The sequence below is a fragment of the Sus scrofa genome, chromosome 1 (assembly GCF_054392235.1).
Source record: "Sus scrofa isolate SSC_HxYL_T2T_F1_AM1 chromosome 1, Sscrofa_HxYL_maternal_Yorkshire_Landrace_v2.0, whole genome shotgun sequence".
NCBI lineage: Eukaryota > Metazoa > Chordata > Mammalia > Artiodactyla > Suidae > Sus > Sus scrofa.
In genome coordinates, this window is record NC_139383.1 from 6,413,825 (window position 1) to 6,421,650 (window position 7,826).

At 45.2% G+C, this 7,826-nt stretch overlaps 1 protein-coding gene across 1 annotated transcript in view; it reads left to right on the forward strand.

Annotated features, from left to right (window-relative positions):
- PRKN (parkin RBR E3 ubiquitin protein ligase) overlaps positions 1–7,826 on the forward strand; it is a gene marked incomplete at its 5' end in the record, with an annotated part of 1,030,308 nt that overhangs the window by 684,380 nt on the left and 338,102 nt on the right.

Genomic DNA, 7,826 nt, shown 5'->3' on the forward strand with positions numbered 1-7,826 from the left:
GTTCTATGTCAGGAAGAAAGAAACAGCACTGGGAGCCGTAGTATGTATAGATTTGCGCCCTGATGAAGGAATTTTCCCTCAATTGCTAATCAACTAGATCAGATACAGTATACGTGATGCATGGCCCTTGTGTTCTGAAAAGAAATTCATTTCTCCGCTGTTTAATGATGCCTTGAAGTCTGTAAAGTGCTGCATAGGAATAATTGATGTTTTTCATAAAGGCATTTTCTATGACCTAAAATAGAAACCTCATTGAGATAATTATGGTTTTGTCACTGAACCTTTTATTTGCCAAATTATCTCTTTTTTTTTTTTTTTGTAAAATGTTTTAAAGGTCTAGAAGTCTACACTTGTGTTTAAAATAGTGGTTATTTCCAGGTCATTACTATATTCATTCTCCAAATACTGGACGTGTTGCCTTTAATGAGGTGTAGAACAGATTTTATTGGCACTAGAATGGAGGGAGATTGCAGCAAGCTTTGGATATAACATTCTGAATGCTGTGGCTTCTAACACGTGACATAAATTCCTTAGCCAATTGGGAAGACTGACTATCGGTCATTGATTGATGGGAGCCAATAAGTATATTTTCTCCTTAAGTATTTTTTAATGTTTTCTCCACGTAGACATAATCTTTAAACATCCTTAGGCCAATTTTAGCAATTACCTAAAACCATGCATCCAACTTCTTTTTCTCCTAAAAGGGATGAGACAATTTCAATAATTTGAATATGTACTTTAAAGAATACTTTAGGATGTGTTCTTATTTTTGCATTTAAATGTGGGTGTCGCCATGCCAACCCTGACAGTCCAGCCTCTCCCTGTTATGCTTTTTGTTTTTGCATAGGTAAGTCCACGACATAAAATTGAAATGAGGACTGTGTGTGTCCCTTTGCTACTTTCTCATTTGAGTCCTGTATTCTTTCATCTAAATCATTGCCATCAGCTCCTAGCTGGTGTTGTCTTTGCCACCTCACACCCATCCTTCCACGCTACTGCTTGAGTTGCCTTTCTAGAATCCCAGTCCCCCCAGACCCGCCAGCCTATAGCTGTCAACCTAGGCATGTTACAGCAGCAAGAAGTCAGAAGTCTCGAAACTCCCCTTCTTCAACTGTAGAAGCCCTGGGGCAAGTTTCCCATAGGCCTGAAAACAAATTCATTCGGGTCAGCGACAGGCCCTCCTGCCAAGCACTGCAGGTTCCTGGATTTACAAGGGCTGCTTGCTGCCCTGCCAAGCACCCTGGGCTGCCATGATATCAGAACCACTTGAAGGGACAGGAAAGAGGAGGACAGAAAGAAGGACCTTCTCCACCTTGTTTTATCATATCTTAGAGGCTCTCAGAGTTGTGCAGCACGTGACACTTGTTTTGCAGATGAGGGGGAAATCACTTTTCATCACCTTTTTTTTGGCCTCTTTTCCCAGGACCCAGGCACCCAGGTCTGGGGAGCAGGTGGGCGAGGGATTTGAGTTGTGGTCCCAGGGCTGTTTTCAGAATCCCCTCTCCGGGCAGTTCTTGACGCCTTCGCTGCTGGGTCACACGAACACAGTCTCTGCCCCAGGCTCAGACTCTGTCCTGGGAGACCTGCTCCATCACCTGCTCCTCCTGGGCCCTCACAGGGTGGTGGCAGGACAAATGTGGTCCTGCCACGCTCCCCCAAAACTGCTGCTGCTCCTCGTTGCTTTAGGATAAAGGGCGAATGTAGAAAGCGCCCACCCTGTGCCAGGCATGCACTTTGGGCCTTCTGGTTGTCGTTTTGTTTAGATGCACAAGAGCCTTGCTGGGAGCAACGTTGCTTCCTTTATGGTGATAACCAAGGCGCAAGGCGCTGTCAGACTTTCCTTGAGGCTCTGGGACCATCCTGCGTCTCTCCCGGTCCTTTTCTGGGCCACGGAAGGGCGGCCCTTATCCCACGCCTGCCTCGCCTCCCCCTTGGCATCCTCATCAGGCCTCCCCTCCCATAAAACATTCCTTCTATTTCTCCATGAGTGTTTCACAAAGAGAATCTTAAAAACAAACAAAGCCAAACAGCTTCCACTTCATCAATAATGTCATCGTCCTGAATTCAGTACCTAGCGTTCCAACCCGTCATCTCTCTTCACCATCGCTTTTCCGCAGCCTTCAGCATCCAGCTCAGCACAGGCTGTTCTGGAAGCCTAACAGTGCTTCCCTCTGTTGCCATAGTCAGTTCGTACCATTAGCAGAAAGCACAGTAATGATCTGCTTTTGTGGTTTGCTGGGTACGGATTTTGAATGTGCCAGAAATGCCAAACTTCTTTATTTTCTTAAAACCAAATGAAGTGCGTTCTGGCTGACCAGGAAATCGAGTGTCAGTGCTTACTGGGGTTGCCCGTGGTCTGCCGGGTTCCAAGCCCACGTCCCAGGGTGCCCTGCTCTCCTGCCCCCATGCCTAGAGGAGCAGCCTCTGCAGGAGCACCTGCAGCTTCCCTCAGGCTCCTGCAGGGAGCTGCTCCTCGGACGTGAGACCCCTGGGCCTCTCTTACTTAGGAAGGGGCTGCTGTCCTCATCCTTGTCCACTCTCTTCCCCTCAAAGCCTCTTCCCCCTCCAGTACTCCCAGTGTAACCAGTGCTTTGGAGCTCCACAAAAACTAGGAGCGTGGTCACTGGTCAGCCTCAGCCCCCCTTTTTGTCTTTCTGTCTTGACCCTGCAGCATAAACACCCCTGGGGCAGCTGCCAGGGCCTAGCTGCCATGTTGGGATGGAGAAGAGGGAGCTCAGGTGAACAAAAGGTGGCCGAATCCATCATCCCGTCCCACGGGCTGCAGGTGGAATGGTGAGCGCAGAACTACCAAGCAAACCTGCCCCAGACTGTGCATCGTCATTACCTGAGCATCTAATTTTAAAATAAAATTGGTCAACTAGCCTTTTAGGAAATTGTATGCCTTTTAATGTATTATACAATGAAAGTACTTCTTAAATAATACTTTTAGAGACCATCAGGAAAAAAATATTTGTTTTGATTCTTTAACAGTTGTAATTGAAAACAGGGAAACAATTTTGATGACTCAGAACCTACCTGTCTTGTGTAGTATTTTCCAGTGATCATGTGGAGAAACTCCAAATAACGACCTGCATTTAGTTGCTGTCAAGAACCTATTGTTGGAGTTCCTGTCGCGGCTCAGTGGTTAATGAATCTGACTAGGAACCATGGGGTTGCGGGTTCGGTCCCTGGCCTTGCTCAGTGGGTTAAGGATCCGGCGTTGCCGTGAGCTGTGGTGTATGTTGCAGATGTGGCTCGGATCCCGCGTTGCTGTGGCTCTGGCATAGGCTGGTGGCTACAGCTCCGATTGGACCCCTAGCCTGGGAACCTCCATATGCCATGGGAGCTGCCCAAGAAATGACAAAAAGACAAAAAAATTAAAAAAATAAAAAATAAAAATAAAAGAACCTATTGTTTGCCTTTTGCCCATGAGAACAGACTCATCTTTAAATACTTATTGATAGACAAACACAACCTGTCTGAAGTCTTGACAGCGACCAGAAAGAATAAAAGACATCTTCCTGAGTGTTGTAAGATCTGACAACGATTTTTAAACTGATGCTTTTATTTTTTTAAATTCAGGGCCACACGCACCCTCGGCATATGGAGGTTCCCAGGCTAGAGATCTAATCAGCCTACACCACAGCCACAGCAACACGGGATCCGAGCCTCGTCTGTGACCTACACCTCAGCTCAGGGCAACAACATTCCTTAACCCACTGACCAAGGTCAGGGATCGAGCCTGCATCCTCATAGATATGAACCGAGTTCATTACTGCTGAGCCACAACAGGAGCTCCTGATGCATTTTTTCAAACATCATTTTTTAATTATGTCCTTTTGCCATTTCCTGACTTTTTTCCAGTTCTATTAAAATCTCCATTTTCATTTTGTGCATTTCCACAAGGAAGCTGCTTGGTCCCTTTCGGTTCAGTTTGGGTTTTGGTTTTTTGGTTTTCGGCACGAAAAACAAAACCACTTCAGGATGTTTTCAGAGCCAGAAGCGGGCTCACCAGCAACCTGCAGCAGCTGACAGTCAGCCCTGCCTTTGTTCCCTGCGGGCTGGAAACGCTCTTCTGAGAAGGTGACTCTCCTTTGCACTCCAGTCTAATGACAGCTGAGATTTTAAATTAGCACATGCCATTTTAATACCCGCTGTAGCGTTCGGCAGCATGCTCATTGCATTAATCAAAGTGTCACCTTGTTCCGTCACTGAAGGGCACCCCTCATTTAGGCAGCTACTCAGATGGACCCTGCGGGACAGCAGCGGAACCCAGCTACTGGCAGGACGTCACAGCCCGCACTGCCCGGCACTTTGAGATTTACAGTTGCTTCGGATAATGGTCCATATGGAGATATTTATTTGTTTATTAAAGCATGTTAACCTAGCTAGCAATCGGAAAATGAAAGTGTTCAGCAGATTTACTTCCTGTAGTTTACTGAGCCAGCCTAATTCATCACAAATACTGAGGCTCTAATTAAAGCGAGAGAGGGAAAGGTTCCTTTCCATCCCTCATGACATGTCGCTGCATTTCCATCTCTTGATCAGAAAGGTTATTCAGAACAACAGGATGGATTCCCGGTGCTGCCCCCAGCGACAGGGACAGCTGTCGGAATTATCCCACTTAGCAGCAACCTGATTCTGAATCGAAAACCCTGAAAAACATGTTTACCGTTTCCAAAAAAGGTACGAACCCAAACTACAGATATATATTCTTAAAGCATTTCTCCATTTTTATGGTGCTTTTTTATATTGTCTGGAGTTCTCTGGGTTAGTGTTTAAAAAAAGACTTGAAACCCCAGCTTGCCACGGAGGAAACGCTTTGAAGGGCACTGGGGAGGAGAGGGAAATGGAACTCGAGCATTTTGATTCCAGCCTGAGAACGAGATTCCTCCTGCAGGCCGCTCGAGGGGTCAGAACCGCAGCTGTCCTGGCCTGGTCAGCTCGGCCCTCCCTAAGCGACTGCAGGAAGGAATCCTCCAGGCCAGGCTTACAGGAGTCTGTAGCGGCCCCAGAAGGACAAGCCCCAGTGGAATGGATTTGTTTTGAAAAGCGAAAACAAGGCATCTCACTGTATTTGTCCCGCAGGCCTTGAAGCTGCAGCAGCTACTTAGAATCACTCCCACCAGGCCCAAACCTGCTAAGGCCTGATGCTGCTGGAGTCTTGGTCCTGATTCAAGCTAGAAGTTGAGTGAAGGATAACTGTTTGCTAGATGTCACTGCAGCACAAGATGCTGACCTCTGGGGCCCTGTCTGCATATACAATAAACTTATATGGTGGGGGGTGTGTTTGTGTGTGTGACCTTTCTTCCCTTAAAAATGTCACCGATTCATGTTCCAAAAACTTCTACTCAGGGTCACCAATAAGCAAGAGTATCATGAAACGGATGTGTTTGCCTTGGTACATTTCTTTCCAAGTCGGAAAAATGCCGTTTTTAGAATAAAATCAGGCACCAAAATGAAAATGGTATTTAAAGGTTTTTTGTTTTTTTTTTTTTTTTAATCTTCTTCTTCTTCGATAAGTGCACTGGCTGACCTGGGTCTGAGTTTAGAAGCTAGGACACACTGGGACACACTGCCATTCCTGATAATTTCTGTGGCCTTGTTAGGACTGTTATGATAACTGTCCCCATTTTAGACATGAAGAAACTGAGCCTCAGAAATTGAATAAATTCCTGACTCACACAGCTAACAGTGGTAAAGCCAGACTCCTCTCTACAGCCTGTGACCTTGAGTGCTGCATGAGCCTATGTTCTATTGAGAAATTGATTGTTTACATTTCCTAACTTTCTTGGGGGCATGTGGCTTACTAAGAAAAATACAATTTAGTATTGTATTTAATCATAATATCTCCAATAAATAGTGTTTTAGATGCTAAATCAGCATGTTTTTTATTTTTTTGACTCTTGACTCGAAGGAGAATTTTTCAAACAAAAGTAACCCCATTCAAAGTAGAGCTATTCCACTTTTTGCCCCTGAAAGCAAATAATTTGAATTTCATGATAAGGTTAAAGTATCTTGAGAGTTTTAAAACCAACATCCTTGACTATTATCCATAAATAGCCAAGAGCCCTGGTAGCACTTCTTTTAAAAAAACATGTTTTGTGCCCAAATTCCTTTACTACGATGGAAAAGTTTTCGTTTTCTTTTAGAAGCAGTTTGTGAAATTCAACTCAAGTACTCAAATGTTAGTTAAGGCCAAGATTCAGTACTAACTGTAAGGTCGGCCGAAAGGATGAGACCTGAGTTCAGGCATAGAAGACTTTGTTAGCGGGGTGCCCTGCCGGACTGACTCACAAAGGGAGGTCAGCAGTCAGCCTGTTGGAGGAGGGAGGGTATCTGTGGGTGCCAGGAAAGGGGGTTTCAGTGCAGAAGCTGCTTGGCCATTTCTTATGTAAATAGGGTGAAAAGGAATAGACCACTCCTTTTGGGGGAATTGTTAGTAGGATATGAACAGAAGTGTAGACATGCTCCTGGGTAGTGGGGTAGTCTTTAAGATTGGGTCACGTGATTTGGGGGGAAGACTTAGTCATGTCTTAATCCTGTGTCTCCAGGAGCGGGGCGAGAGCCTAGAGCTAAGTCTGATTTTTCCCGGGACGAACCTACCAATAACATTTCACTTTCTCCACTTAGTTTCCTGAGGTCACCATTTAGAATTTTTTAAACTACAACTTTTAGTGAATATCACGTTCAAATGCCAAAAAACATCTTCAGTGCACTTTTATGGATCAGTGATAGACGTTTCCACTCAACAGTTTAGAAAGCACTCTGTCTACACCATCTCATTTGAGTAGTGTAGGAATGCTGGCTGCTAAGGAAACCGAGGCTGGGAGAAGGCAGTACTTTGTCTTGGATCCATCAGCTATGATTTTGAGAACTTGATTCTAGCTCAGGACATTCCGTGAGCCTGCTCCTCGTGACATCATGGGGAGACATGATTAGACATCCAGCAACCTTGTGAAAAATTCCATCTTTCCCAACACCACTTCCCCACCCGGCGCTCCCCACGAAACATTTCTCCAAGGCTAAGTTTTCATTGTAGAGAATAACTTTTTCTCTTCTCTATCAGCCCATTTTTCCAGATCAGAAGAGACAATCCAGTTGCAGTATCCCTGTTTCGTGGATAACTCACCTAGAATTGTTCTAATCGGTTTCCATCTTTTTATCCAGGTGCAAATACCTTAATGAAAGGAATCTGGGGCATTTTATGACTTGCAGAATCACATAAATGGATGCAAAATAGAGCACAGGAGCCAAAGCAAATATACACTCATTGAGGGAAATTTGCGGTAATAGTGAGCTGAGAGGCTGTGCACGCCCTGCTGGAACGTGATAAAGAACTTGAGCATCGTTTTAGACAAAGCTACTTAAATACTAATTACACCGCCAAGGCGCTTTTCTTTCTCATCCCTGTAGTCTGCCAGAGCCAGCTTTTTTCCTGGAATGTTCTTTCCTGCTCGTATCCTATTACACCCTTCAGAACTGGGTCACCAAATCTTACAGCAACACCCTAGGTGAAACCCGATCGCTAGGCTCTCAGAACAGGTGGACTTGTGGCTGAGCCTGCCACTCCAAAGCAGAGATGGGCAAACTTTTACTGTAAGGAGCCAGGTAGTAAATATCTTAGGCTTTTTAGGACACATGGTCTCCAGTCTCACCTTCTCAACCTTGCTGTCACAAGGCAACAGCAGCCCCAGACAAGGCTAAATCAGTGGGCGTGACTGGCTCCGAAAACACCAGAGGGACACTGAAATCTGATTTTCATAAAATTTTCACTTGTCATGAAACAGTGTTCTTTTAATTTTTTTCCCTAAACATTTGGGGGA